At 38.3% G+C, this 15,474-nt stretch overlaps 1 long non-coding RNA gene across 1 annotated transcript; it reads right to left on the reverse strand.

Annotated features, from left to right (window-relative positions):
- Positions 1 to 3,036: 3,036 nt before the first annotated feature.
- LOC124290142 lies at positions 3,037 to 11,632 on the reverse strand. Its single transcript, XR_006901842.1, has 3 exons — positions 11,621 to 11,632; positions 5,487 to 5,491; positions 3,037 to 3,104 (listed from the first exon to the last, which is right to left on the reverse strand). It is a non-coding gene; the product is annotated as an uncharacterized LOC124290142 (long non-coding RNA).
- Between the last annotated feature and the right edge of the window lie 3,842 nt (positions 11,633 to 15,474).

A 15,474-nucleotide genomic window follows, 5' to 3' on the forward strand; every position in this document is an offset into this window, starting at 1 on the left:
GGTATATGCGTGTATCCATATATTACAGACTATAGACCTGTGTGGTATGCTTGGTGTCCTGACATGAAGAATGTTTATAGTGGATGATATTTTGGTGACACCATATGCATGTATCCATATATTACAGACTATAGACCTGTGTGGTATGCTTGGTGTCCAGACATGAAGATTGTTTACAGTAGATGATATTTTGGAGACACCATATGCGTGTATCAATATATTACAGACTATAGACCTGTGTGGTTTGCTTGGTGTCCTGACATTAAGATTGTTTACAGTAGATGATATTTTGGTGACGGTATATGCGTGTATCCATATATTACAGACTATATACCTGTGTGGTATGCTTGGTGTCCTGACATGAAGATTGTTTACAGTAGATGATATTTTGGTGACACCATATGCGTGTATCAATATATTACAGACTATATACCTGTGTGGTTTGCTTGGTGTCCTGACATGAAGATTGTTTACAGTGGATGATATGTTTGTGACCGTATATGCGTGTATCAATATATTACAGACTATAAACCTTTGTGGTATGCTTGGTGTCCTGACATGAAGATTGTTTATAGTGGATGATATTTTGGTGACACCATATGCGTGTATCCATATATTACAGACTATATACCTGTGTTGTTTGCTTGGTGTCCTGACATGAAGATTGTTTACAGTAGATGATATTTTGGTGACACCATATGCGCGTATCCATATATTACAGACTATAGACCTGTGTGGTATGCTTGGTGTCCTGACATGAAGATTGTTTATAGTGGATGATATTTTGGTGACACCATATGCGTGTATCCATATATTACAGACTATAGACCTGTGTGGTATGCTTGGTGTCCTGACATGAAGATTGTTTACAGTAGATGATATTTTGGTGACACCATATGCGCGTATCCATATATTACAGACTATATACCTGTGTGGTATGCTTGGTGTCCTGACATGAAGATTGTTGATAGTGGATGATATTTTGGTGACACCATATGCGTGTATCCATATATTACAGACTATATACCTGTGTGGTATGCTTGGTGTCCTGACATGAAGATTGTTTACAGTAGATGATATTTTGGTGACACCATATGCGCGTATCCATATATTACAGACTATATACCTGTGTGGTATGCTTGGTGTCCTGACATGAAGATTGTTTATAGTGGATGATATTTTGGTGACACCATATGCGTGTATCCATATATTACAGACTATAGACCTGTGTGGTATGCTTGGTGTCCTGACATGAAGATTGTTTACAGTAGATGATATTTTTGTGACGGTATATGCGCGTATCCATATATTACAGACTATAGACCTGTGTGGTATGCTTGGTGTCCTGACATGAAGATTGTTTACAGTAGATGATATTTTTGTGACGGTATATGCGTGTATCCATATATTACAGACTATAGACCTGTGTGGTATGCTTGGTGTCCTGACATGAAGATTGTTTACAGTAGATGATATTTTTGTGACGGTATATGCGCGTATCCATATATTACAGACCATAGACCTGTGTGGTATGCTTGGTGTCCTGACATGAAGATTGTTTACAGTAGATGATATTTTGGTGACGGTATATGCGTGTATCCATATATTACAGACTATAGACCTGTGTGGTATGCTTGGTGTCCTGACATGAAGATTGTTTACAGTAGATGATATTTTTGTGACGGTATATGCGTGTATCCATATATTACAGACTATAGACCTGTGTGGTATGTTTGGTGTCCTGACATGAAGATTGTTTACAGTAGATGATATTTTGGTGACACCATATGCGCGTATCCATATATTACAGACTATATACCTGTGTGGTATGCTTGGTGTCCTGACATGAAGATTGTTTATAGTGGATGATATTTTGGTGACACCATATGCGTGTATCCATATATTACAGACTATATACCTGTGTGGTATGCTTGGTGTCCAGACATGAAGATTGTTTACAGTAGATGATATTTTTGTGCCGGTATATGCGTGTATCCATATATTACAGACTATAGACCTGTGTGGTATGCTTGGTGTCCTGACATGAAGATTGTTTACAGTAGATGATATTTTTGTGCCGGTATATGCGTGTATCATATATTACAGACTATAGACCTGTGTGATATGCTTGGTGTCCTGACATGAAGATGGTTTACAGTGGATGATATTTTTGTGACGGTATATGCGTGAATCAATATATTACAGACTATAGACCTGTGTGGTATGCTTGGTTTATTACAAGATGAGGTGTAAAATGGTTCGTCGGCAACACCAGTCTATGTAGGACACTTTCCATCTGAAATAGAAGAAAAACACATGTTTCGGGTAATCATTCTTTAAGTAAACATGGATGGCTTCCTTTCTCAGACAATAGAGGCAGAAAATCTTGTCTTGTTTGAAAGGACACAATTGCATCCTCGTGTTTGATATTGTGTTGAGGCATTTTCGGTGCTTCCAAACTCGCTTATTTTTAACTAATAATGTTTTAACCCCCTGGATGCCGAGTGTTTTTTTCAGGCGCACATTTTCATACGGTGTGAAAAGTGAACGTTGTGCGAGATTTGCGCTCGCGTGGTCCTGGATCAGCGTACGGCTATAAAACAACACAGAAATGTAGAAATTTAGAAATTTTGTTATGCGTTAAAAAACAGTAAATTTCTCCGCTTTTTATCGCGCACCGATAAAAGCACTGTGCTACGATTTTTTTAATTTGGCATCTTTACAGAAAGTGTGAGCGAAGAAAATACAGCCTGATATCTGAACGACATAGGTGTATATGAAATGGGTTTATGTGCTTATGCATGACTTTATACGCTCAACATTAAAAGTGACTCACAATGAATGTCAAAAATGAATGTTCTTCTATGACAACAAACGACGACAGAGAGGTCATACACGTATAATGATAAGGGGGCATAACTCCGTTATGCTTAACACTAGGTCTATGTTACTCAGATCACATGGAGAAAATTTGTTCGGTATTTTCTGTTCACGGTGAACCAAACTATTCTAATTCGAAGTTCCCCAATGTGAACGTATACATTATAATACTGAGTGTGTAACCGGAAGGATAGGGCGATTGTGTTTACTCTTGTTCAACCGACCTTTCACAATTTATAAGAAAAGATGACAACGTACTGCATGTGAAAGCACGTAATAGCGATTTGGATGGCCTCATCCAAGTTAGTTAGTTCTTAGATTCCTATATTCTCCTGTTTGTGTAGATGCATTTTAACTAATTTTGCATCATTATTGACAGAGTACAAGCCATATCTTCAAATGTAATGAAATTACTGAAAAGAGTACAATATTTTTGTTGACGTCATTGCTCTTTTGATGTATTTTGCGACTTCGGAAAAAGACGACATTGGCATGCTGCTTAGTATCTTACCTAATTTCCATTAATTGTGTGAAACGTCTCGGCTTCTCTATCAGAATTTAACACTCTTTAGACAAAACATAACATGACTGATTTTACCATTTAAATATGAATACATCAACAAATAGACGGTTTTACAGCGTATCTTATTGTGAACAACACGCGCACCTGTTTGGCATCAATTTAACATAAATGAAACATAATATTTCACAACATCCAAATATTTGATTAGGATAAGAATTTTCTTTGTTTATGATTATGTAGCTATTTCTCTTCATTAGTATGCAATGAAAGATGCAAAAAGATAGCTTTTTATATATGGAACTAAATGTATATATTAGACTATGGATGTAAGATTTGTCCAAACACTAAATTTTGATTGTTTGAATAATATTTACATAAGAAATTGACACATTTAGTGCAGTACACTATATTCTAAAACTTTACACAAGCGTTAGAAGATCAAACGTAGCCATAACTGCAACTACTTTAGTTCCTATGATGTACAATATTCAATGTATTTGGACTAATATTGCAGTTTCATATGAACAGGTTAATGAAAGGCGATTTAATTCAACCTTACAAGTAGAACTGATAATATTAATGACAATGACTTATAATGTTATGAAATATATCTGCACACATATTTAAAGGAATTGTCTTGTTCATTGCATATTTTTGTGTCGTTTTATAGACAAAACGATGATGTATATTGATTGGCCAGGTGCGCGTTTGTCGGAAACGTTTTATGATTCACTATCATTGTTTTCGATAATATACTCAATTCATATTCGATTAAAAAATATAGTGATGACAGGATATGAAACTCTAACTATATTTATACGAAAATTGTTTAAAAATATATAATTCATGTCATGTCTTAATTTGGACAAATCTTACATCCATATTCTATAGTTCCATATATAAAAAGCTATCTTTTTGCGTCTTTAATTGCATACTTATGAAGAGAAATAGCTACATAATCATATACAAAGAAAATTCTTATCCTAAACAAAATTTTCGGGTGTTGTGAAATATTATTTTTCATTAACGTTAAATTGATGCCAAACAGGTGCGCGTGTTGTTCACAATAAGATACACAGTCAAACCATCTAATTGTTGATATATTCAGGACACTATTTAAATGGAAAAATCAGTCATTTTATGTTTTGTCTAAAATGTGTTAAATTCTGATAGAGAAACCGAGACCTTTTATACAATTAATGGACATTAGGTGACATATATACTGATCAGCATGCCAATGTTCTCTTTTTCCGACGTCGCAAAATGCATAAAACAATCAATGACGTCAACTAAATGTTGTATTATTTTCAGCAAAATCATTACATTTGAAGATATGGCTAGTACTCTGGTAATAACGATGCAAAATTAGTCAAGATACATCTACACACACAGGAGCAAATAGGAATCTAAAAACTAACTTCTATATCGGATAGGGCCATCCAAATTGCTATTGCATGCTTGTCATCTTGTCTTATAAATTGTGAAACTATAAAAGCGTATCCGCTAACATTGGGGAACTTTGAATTTGAATAGTTTGGTTCACCGAGAACAGAAAATACCGAAAATATAACGTCCGAATCCACAACAAATTCTCTCCATGTTTTCTGAGTTACACTGACCTAGCGCTAAGCATAGCGGAGTTATGCGCCTTATCATTATACGTGTATGACCTCTCTGTCGTCGTTTGACGTCATAGAAGAAAATCCATTTTTGACATTTATTATGAGTCATTTTAATGTTGAGCGTACAACGTTATGCATAAGCACTTAAACCCAATTCATATACACCTATGTCGTTCAGATATCAGGCTGTATTTTCTTCGCTCACACTTTCCTTAAAGATGCCAAATTATAAAATCGTAGCACACCGTTTTATCGGTGTGCGATAAAAAGCGGAGAAATTTACTGTTTTTTAACGCATAACAAAAAATTGGATAACATTTAGAAAGGTCTATTTCTCAAACCGCCGCGATAGTTGCACTTATATTTATACCAACGGATAGGAAATTTAATATTCTACATGTCTGTGTAATTTTATAGCCGTACGCAGATCCAGGACCACGCGAGCGCAATTCTCGCACAACGTTCACTTTTCACACCGTATGAAAATGTGAGCCTGAAAAACACTCGGCATCCAGGGGGTTAAAACCCAAATCACTCACTCACTTATAATGGGTCTTCGGACACGCACAGTATTAGGAAACGCACTGTTCAACTTGTGAGCTTGGAAACAATTCCTCGTTATAACGCAAACGTACCAAAAGTTATGCTAAAAGGGCATCATGCAACGAGCATCGACCGACTTCGGGGTATAACGAGCATCGACCGCCTCCGGGGTATAACGAGCATCGACCGACTTCGGGGTATAACGAGCATCGACCGCCTCCGGGGTATAACAAACAGAGCATCTGCACGGAGAACAGAGGGTCAGGGACTCAGTCCTGTTCTGCTAAAATACAGTAAAAATATCACTTATTGGTACCCTGGTTAGCGCTAGGGGATAAAACTGATCTGCTCGGAGACAGGATACTGTGTTTCAATCTGCAATTCATTCCACTTGTCTCAGACTTGTAACACTGGTGTCAGCTACTCCCTCCTCATGCAACGACACAGCATTAGACTCCATCACTTGTCTGTCTGGGGTGGTGGGGTAGCCAACTGCTTAAAGCGTACCAGCAAATGGTCCTCCCTCCGAAGAAATAGCGAAAAGTGACAACAAAATAATGATCGTTTGTTAAACAACTTTTTTATTCGGGTGTCGAAAATTATGAGACAAATCATCAGAGTTGGTCTGTCGATTTCATGTGACTGTGCAAAATTTGGTTGTGCTGCAATTGTTAGATTTTGTGTTAGTGAGCAATTCATCGGTCTCAAATGAAATCAAACGGACCACAGTCACGCTGAAGACCCGGGTTCGATTCCCCATATGGGTACAATGTGTGAAGCTCTTTTCTGAAAGTGTTGAGCGTTTCTTATGAATCTTTGTAGCGCTTGTACACTTTATGGAAGGCTATCTTGGTTTATAATACTCCTTTATCTTATATATAGTCAAGTGTTGAGCGTTTCCTATGAATCTTTGTAGCGCTTGTACACATTATGGAAGGCTATCATGGTTTATAATACTCCTTTATCTTATATATAGTCAAGTGTTGAGCGTTTCTTATGAATCTTTGTAGCGCTTGTACACTTTATGGAAGGCTTTCATGGTTTATAATACTCCTTTATCTTATATATTGTCAAGTGTTGAGCGTTTCTTATGAATCTTTGTAGCGCTTGTACACTTTATGGAAGGCTATCTTGGTTTATAATACTCCTTTATCTTATATATTGTCAAGTGTTGAGCGTTTCTTATGAATCTTTGTAGCGCTTGTACACTTTATGGAAGGCTTTCATGGTTTATAATACTCCTTTATCTGATATATAGTCAAGTGTTGAGCGTTTCTTATGAATCTTTGTAGCGCTTGTACACTTTATGGAAGGCTATCATGGTTTATAATACTCCTTTATCTTATATATAGTCAAGTGTTGAGCGTTTCTTATGAATCTTTGTAGCGCTTGTACACATTATGGAAGGCTATCATGGTTTATAATACTCCTTTATCTTATATATAGTCAAGTGTTGAGCGTTTCTTATGAATCTTTGTAGCGCTTGTACACTTTATGGAAGGCTTTCATGGTTTATAATACTCCTTTATCTTATATATTGTCAAGTGTTGAGCGTTTCTTATGAATCTTTGTAGCGCTTGTACACTTTATGGAAGGCTATCTTGGTTTATAATACTCCTTTATCTTCTATATAGTCAAGTGTTGAGTGTTTCTTATGAATCTTTGTAGCGCTTGTACACTTTATGGAAGGCTATCTTGGTTTATAATACCCCTTTATCTTATATATAGTCAAGTGTTGATCGTTTCTTATGAATCTTTGTAGCGCTTGTACACATTATGGAAGGCTATCATGGTTTATAATACTCCTTTATCTTATATATAGTCAAGTGTTGAGCGTTTCTTATGAATCTTTGTAGCGCTTGTACACTTTATGGAAGGCTTTCATGGTTTATAATACTCCTTTATCTTATATATTGTCAAGTTTTGAGCGTTTCTTATGAATCTTTGTAGCGCTTGTACACTTTATGGAAGGCTATCTTGGTTTATAATACTCCTTTATCTTATATATAGTCAAGTGTTGAGTGTTTCTTATGAATCTTTGTGTAGCTTGTACACTTTATGGAAGGCTATCTTGGTTTATAATACCCCTTTATCTTATATATAGTCAAGTGTTGAGCGTTTCTTATGAATCTTTGTAGCGCTTGTACACTTTATGGAAGGCTATCTTGGTTTATAATACTCCTTTATCTTATATATAGTCAAGTGTTGAGTGTTTCTTATGAATCTTTGTAGCGCTTGTACACTTTATGGAAGGCTATCTTGGTTTATAATACTCCTTTATCTTATATATAGTCAAGTGTTGAGTGTTTCTTATGAATCTTTGTAGCGCTTGTACACTTTATGGAAGGCTATCTTGGTTTATAATACTCCTTTATCTTATATATAGTCAAGTGTTGAGTGTTTCTTATGAATCTTTGTAGCGCTTGTACACTTTATGGAAGGCTATCTTGGTTTATAATACTCCTTTATCTTATATATAGTCAAGTGTTGAGTGTTTCTTATGAATCTTTGTAGCGCTTGTACACTTTATGGAAGGCTATCTTGGTTTATAATACTCCTTTATCTTATATATAGTCAAGTGTTGAGTGTTTCTTATGAATCTTTGTAGCGCTTGTACACTTTATGGAAGGCTATCTTGGTTTATAGTAACCGTTTTATCTTAAATATAGTCAAGCATCTGACCCGCTTTCTGAAACAGGGCCCTGGGTCAAGTTCGAATTAGACTGTAAGATATATTTATGATGAGAGATAGCACCTTTCTTTTGTTCTATACGGTCACTACAAAGTTTGAAGTTTGAAATTTTTGAACACATGTTCATAGTTTTGTCTCACTGATTCAAGAATTTTGTTAATATAGCTTCAGAAAACATCATAAAGCTTCTCTTGGCTACATGACAATTCTTTCTGTACTATTAATTCAATCAAGTCGTTTCTGCCATCAACGTCTATCTGTAAACTTGTTGATTGTTCATTTTGACAACATTTTGTGAAGGTCACGTGGTATGTAAATCATATGTCAAGGGAGGGGCAATGAAATAAGTGGCTCTTCCATTGTTTACCGATCCTGCAACATCTTACTGGTGGAAGTAAATCTGTTTAGGTAAAATATAGCAAAGTTTTGATGGTGAACATGGAGGTGGGTCCAAATATCGAAATTCTGACCCTAATCATGAAGGTTGGTCCTAAAATCGAGGTTTAGGCCTCGTACGTGGAGGTGGGTCCCAATATCCATGTTTGGACCTTAATCGTGAAGGTGGGTCATAAAATCGAAGTTTAGACCGTGAACATGGAGGTGGGTCCCAATATCCATGTTTGGACCTTAATCGTGAAGGTGGGTCATAAAATCGAAGTTTAGACCGTGAACATGGAGGTGGGTCCCAATATCCATGTTTAGACGTCCGAGGGCGGTGGGGTAGCCTAGTCGTTAAAGCGTTGGCTCGTCACGCCGAAGACCCGGGCTCGAATCCCCACATGGGTACAATGTGTGAAGACCATTTCTGGTGTCCCCCGTCGTGATGTTGCTGGAATATTGCTAAAAGCGGCGTAAAACCAAAGTCAGTCAGTCAGTCAGTTTAGACCTCAATCGTGAAGGTGGGTCCTATTATAGTAGTTTTGGTCCTTGGTGGAAAGCCCCAGATACCCCTTGTATCCCGAATGCTTTGAGTATATGGATCATAACAAAGTTCGGAGCGGATACGGAGAAAATGGACCCCAGCGAAAACGGACCCAATAAAAATCGAGAAAACGGCCACCGTGCTGGAGAGAAAGGCCTCCGAACAAAGAGAAAACGGCCATCGCGCTGGAGAGAAAGGCCTCCGAACAAAGAGAAAACGGCCACCGCGCTGGAGAGAAAGGCCTCCAGACAAAGAGAAAACGGCCACCGCGCTGGAGAGAACTGCCTCCAAACAAAAGAGAAAACGGCCACCGCTGGCTGAGAGAACTGCCTCCAAACAAAGAGAAAACGGCCACCGCGCTGGAGAGAGAGGCCTCTGAACAAATAGAAAACGGTATCTGTGCCTTGAGAAAACGTCCAACATAGATCAAAAGAGAATATATAATTATATATCCTTCAATGCGGATAAGCTTTAAATTTAACAATTGATTGATTGTTTTTTTAGTTTCGATATCCATAGCGGTTTAACCTTAGAAGATTGATTGGTTGTTTCGATAGTTACCGGGTACAATGAACAAAACCAATTTGACTGATTGTAGATTTTACAGGTACGAGTAGTTGATAGAGAAAAAGCCGTTAAGGTAGTGTTTATATTGACGAGCGGATTAGTAGTACTGATTCCAACTTCTGTTCTTGTAGTTCTGCAATGGTCCCTAGTAAGGTGATATACCTTCAGTTGTTGGTATTCTATAGCCTGTTTTATACTGTATTCTCATTTATGTTGTGTGGCATTAAAGGCTTTTAAAGAGGTCACTTCACATTGTTTATTTTCGCTCTTAATGAACCCCAGGGTATATATAATATCCACAAACTATAGTTAAAAACGGTAATATTTCATTATACAGCTTGTATTAGGAATCTAAAACGCACCTCCCACGAAAGCATTTCGCGATTACGCAAGATAATGAGGTAGATGGTCACGTGGTCGCGTGACGTCATACCGGAGACTCGCTAAAAGTACTATCAGCACAGGAAAATACAGTGGTACCGAGCCTGTTAGCTTACTGAGGTCTGCTTCTAGGTTAGCAAATAAATCAATCCACGAAGTCAAACCTGGATTTGGATGACATACTAGATACAGATAATATCACATGCATACAACCTTTTCAATTTGAAAGTATTTCTAGCGGCAAGACCAACAGGAATATTGACGACGATTCCACCAGTTGACAACATACAGACGTGGGACGATCCCGACTATGTTTTGAATAGACCTACTGCAGACTGGTATACAAGTCACTTGCCTATCACATGTTCATGGAAAACTGATTATAGATACTGAATTAATTTTTCCGCGGTCAGGGGTAAAATTTGCAGTCATGATAACGGCAATGATCAATGTGTTGAGCCTGTCTTCCGGTATACATCGGTATGGGAAGGTAAACACTGAAATAGTTACGTTCGAGGTTCATGATTTTATGACGTTTATTAAGTAACTTTCAGCTTTATTTCATAACATGCGTCTTCTGCTAAATGTATCCGTAAAGGTTTTAGTATGGAGATAATCTTTTCTATAAAATACGTTTCGTTACGGAAGTCGATAAGTTTGATGTCACTAGTATATTGTAAAGAAGTACCCTAAATTCGTTAGTTTAGGTTTTCGGAGAAGTCGGTGTGTCGTCTCTGGTATGGTGCATCAAACATCAGTTTTATTACATTACAAAGGATCGGGTTATATGTGGTGATACATAGTCATATAAGTCTGTGAAATATACATAAACTGTAAAGTGATAAAGACCTATAACCGCCTTAACAGCTGATAATAGATATAATAAATACATATAGATGCAAAAAAACCTTATCTTTCTCTGTAACTGTCAGTTAGTGAAAAAGAGAATTCTCCATTGTGTTCTAGTAGTAATGTGTCAAGTGTGATCAGTCCCAAAGAAAGACCAGCGATCAAATCAAGAATTCGAAACCAGCACACAAAAATTAAAGCAAATGATTTATTTGCATACAAACTGTTTATGACAAAATAATGAATACAATGTGTACACCAACATCATGAAGGCAAAGTCTGAGAGGAAAATAGATATGAGGATTAAAAACCAGTGTCTTTGCAAACAAGACTTAGTGTTGACTCATTAGTTAGGGAAAAACATGCAGTAATAGCAACAGTGTGTTGTTGTTTTCAAACTGGAGTGCACCAGTTCAACAAACAATTATTGATTGTCTGAATTATATTTACCACGTGTTGGTTTCTTGTTCACTGGCTTGGCCTCTTGGTTTAGGCCTAGGGGTAGCTGATTGTAGATTTGGGTTCTCCAGTCTTGGTCACTTCTAGGGTATTTAGTTTGTTTTCATTGATGTGAAATGCTGTCATGTACATCCTAAAAAATGGCATTAAAGTAACATTTTTACATTTGCCAAAAACAAAACCCACAAAGAAATACATTATCTGAATGAACATATTTCCCTGATTTCCCATTTTTGAATGTGGGTTAAAAGTTACAGCTGCCATGATGTTCTTACAAGGGGTCCATAAATACCTGAGTTCAATGTCAGTGTAGGGCAGTCATTTTCGTTTTATTTATTGTACATTGCACACGCACACACACACGCACGCACACGCGCGCGCACGCACACACACACACACACAAAACAAAATTCACATACCATTTTAACATGGTAGGGGATCAGTCCCTGGTGCAAGTTCTCATTTGTCCATGCCCACCCTATCCCAATCCCTCCACACACACTCACACCACAACACACCCGTCTCGGGAAATAGATGACTTGGCCCTACTGCAATAACAGTGGCTGTGAAAATATATCTGTGAACGAAAATAGGACTTGAGCGCAAATTATGACGGACTTGTTCATCAACTATTGCTTTATATAGCTAGCTACTGGAGTGTTTCTGTTGCTCCAAACAACTACATCTTAAAACTCACCTGCAACCAACGTCACGTCCGGAGCGCAACTCTCTCGGTCTCAGCCCCAAGTTGACATCTCGGCCTCTGTGTTTGTTTGGATTGTCGAAAGGAATGCCCGATATATAGAATCCTTATAAAGTTTTTCCTATTCGTATCCATATTTCGCCAGAGGTTATGTCTCTTTCATAGCACTTCTACGAAAAGTGTAACGAACACAGATGACCGTGCGTGGAGGGGTTCACAAAATCAGCACGACGACAGTAAACAATCTGTGCCCTTCCTCTTGTCAAATAATATTTCTTAGAAATGTACATCTGTGTTATTTCCGCAGTTGGATAATCATCAAAACTGGAAGTGCAGTTGTCAGTTTCCATTACATAATCACAACAACGCTTCATTCAAAATATTGCGCCTCGTGTCACTTTCAACTCGATGGCGTATACACTACTGAAATGTCAACACACTGAGCGACTCTCTGGTATGACGTCACACCCACAGACGTCAGACTGCTAAAAAAATAAATATGCATGTGAGTGAGCGGGGCTAAAGTAGTTTTAGTTTTGGTGCATATTTATAAGTTTACGACTATTTTTCGTAAATGGATGGTGCAGATGTGGTATTTATTCATGTTTGAATGGCATTATGTAATAAAACTGCCTAGAGTTAAACCTTTTTAAAAATCCTTTAAATTTAATTTCTATTTTTAAATTTATAACTGCGATAAACTATGTTCTTTGAGAGGCATTTTAGAAGTTGTGAAGATGAAGGATGTGGCTGATTTACCAAGGGGGTCGAGGAGACGGGCAATGTGTGGACGGTGTTTCTGGAGCAGACTAGTAGGCGGGCCTTGATGGGGTCTTTGTGTACTTTGATGGTAGCGCGGGCATAGAGTGCACACGCACGCACTAGTTACCTTCACTACTAAACTGTAGAGTAGCCTGTGACACCGGGTGTCTATTGTAGAAGTAGTAAGAAAGAGGGTGTCTCTTTCATTTCCTTCTGTGTCTACGTATGTCCCACATACAGTAGTTACCATCAACACTAAACTGTAGAGTAACATGTGACACCGGGTGTCTATTGTAGAAGTAGTAAGAAAGAGGGTGACTCTTTCATTTCCTTCTGTGTCTACGTATGTCCCACATACAGTAGCTACCATCAACACTAAACTGTAGAGTAACCTGTGACACCGGGTGTCTGTATTGTAGAGGCAGTAAGAAAGAGGGTGTCTCTTTCATTTCCTTCTGTGTCTATGTAGGTCTCATTCAAATGAGCTACCATCAACACTAAACTGTAGAGTAACCTGAGACACCGGGTGTCTGTATTGTAGAGGGTAGTATCACAGAGGAGATCTCTCTTTCATTTCCTTCTGTGTCTATGTAGATTTCACATACACTAGTTACCTTCAATCCTAAACTGTAGAGGTGACATGTGACACCGGGGTGTCCGTGTATAGTACATAGTAGTGGGGTTATCTGCACATGCTACTATGTTTAGACACACACACACACACACACACACACACACCATTTCAATGAGCATTGTGCTGCTGTATAGCGTCAGTGTTCACTGTCTGCAGTGTGTCAGTGTCGTGGTCGACTCAATATGGCGTGACTTGCGCAACCGAAGATCACGGAAATGCACGAGTCATACCGAAAGTACTTGCATAGGCACAAGGAAGAAACAGTTCAGGGTGGTTTGTAGGGCACCAGTTGCTAACTGTCTAACCCCGTCTATCATCCGTCTAACTCCGTCTATCATCCGTCTAACTCAGTCAATCTTCGTTCAGTATTCAGCAGTGTGTTGCTGTTGTATGACAAGGTAAACTTTGTCCAGTGTTTTACTGGGTTTATCTTCGCCATTGTACACTGGACCTGTGTTAGTGAGACGTCCTTGTAACCCACCCGGATCTCGGAGGTGAAAACCGACACGGGTAAGTCAGCTTGCCTGTCTGTCCTAGATAATTCCAGCATGTTTTCGCCACAGCAAATCACTCATAACAAGATTACAGTATGATTTATTTACTATATTCCATTTTTGGTTTAATTTGATCCTAACCATTGATGACGTCATCACTATTTATCTACACTCCAATTCAAAAGGCAATACGGTTATGTACAAAGGCTGTCATGGATAACAGTAATTAAAGTCAGCTAGAATGAAATTCACGTAGCAACAACAGGCAAAGGTTGATGTAAGAGTTGAGCGCTTTACATAACTGCTGTAAAGTGAGGGCGAACAGACAAGACACCATGGATAGAGGGTATTTTGAGAATGTGGAGGAAAATTGACTTCACTTTACTGTTACAGTTATCTTTAAATGCGATGTAAAGTGACAGTAATATCAGTCAGAGAAGTAACGTCTACGCGAAACTGTCTGTTGTTCGCGAGACGGATGTGCTCTGCGGTACTAAGGGAACCCCTCAATAACAAACAGGTCTGCGTTCGTTAGCCGAGAGCCGCGATGCCATTCGTAACTACTCGTGTCATTCCGGCAAGCCGGATGGCGTCTCGTACCCCTCTCGTGGCCATGTTTACGACTGGGCCCTGTCTAAGCCCAAACGGGCATGGAGATGAAAATAGTCTAGTACTATTGCCAAGGAAAGATAACTCTGAATTTCCAAACATGGCTCCCATAATATCCCATATCCCGTGGGCAAATCAGCGATACAGTCATTCCCTTTGTAAATATATTTCAGTGTTTAAAGTTTCTGATCCTTTAGCTCAAAGTTTCTGTTTAAATTGTGTTTTGCATAGTTTAGCGAAGTTTCAAACTTCAACGGTGCCGCAAGTAGTTACGAATGCCGTGATGCGGTCCTATACAGTCAAGACATGTCGGCTATGCGTTCGGTGAATGAGCTGTCAGAAAAATACTAATCTTTAGTTCCTGAAAAATATGCACAAAGGTGAACTCTGTTAAATATCTCAAATTTTGATTAATTCGTCTCGCGTACACGTTACGTCCTCTACTGAATACCAAGTGGTATTTGTGAGAGATGTACTTTCCGAGGTGTATCGGTCGATATGTCAACAATTGTGGACTGTAGTCCGACAAGTGTAGATATATCTGTCTTGTACCCACATTAAGATCTACCAAAGATTTGTATTTGTGCCCCATTTGTCCATCAATCAAGCACGAGAAAGTGGAGGGTGATTCAGTCGATAATACCATGTTAACATCGAATAAACTATCAAATTTGGTCTTGACCCGGTATGGCTTCATGGTACTTCCTCAATACTGTCACTTCAGTTTTAGTGGGCTGGACGGTTGTAGCCCGGGAAAGCCACATTTAAGAAAAAATAGAGTTGAAAATGGTGTGGCTCAAACGGCAATGGGTATGGTTGAGTGATCATGTGAAT

Source organism: Haliotis rubra, unplaced genomic scaffold, assembly GCF_003918875.1.
Source record: "Haliotis rubra isolate DU_JTF1 unplaced genomic scaffold, ASM391887v1 Scf458, whole genome shotgun sequence".
Classification (NCBI taxonomy): Eukaryota; Metazoa; Mollusca; class Gastropoda; order Lepetellida; family Haliotidae; genus Haliotis; species Haliotis rubra.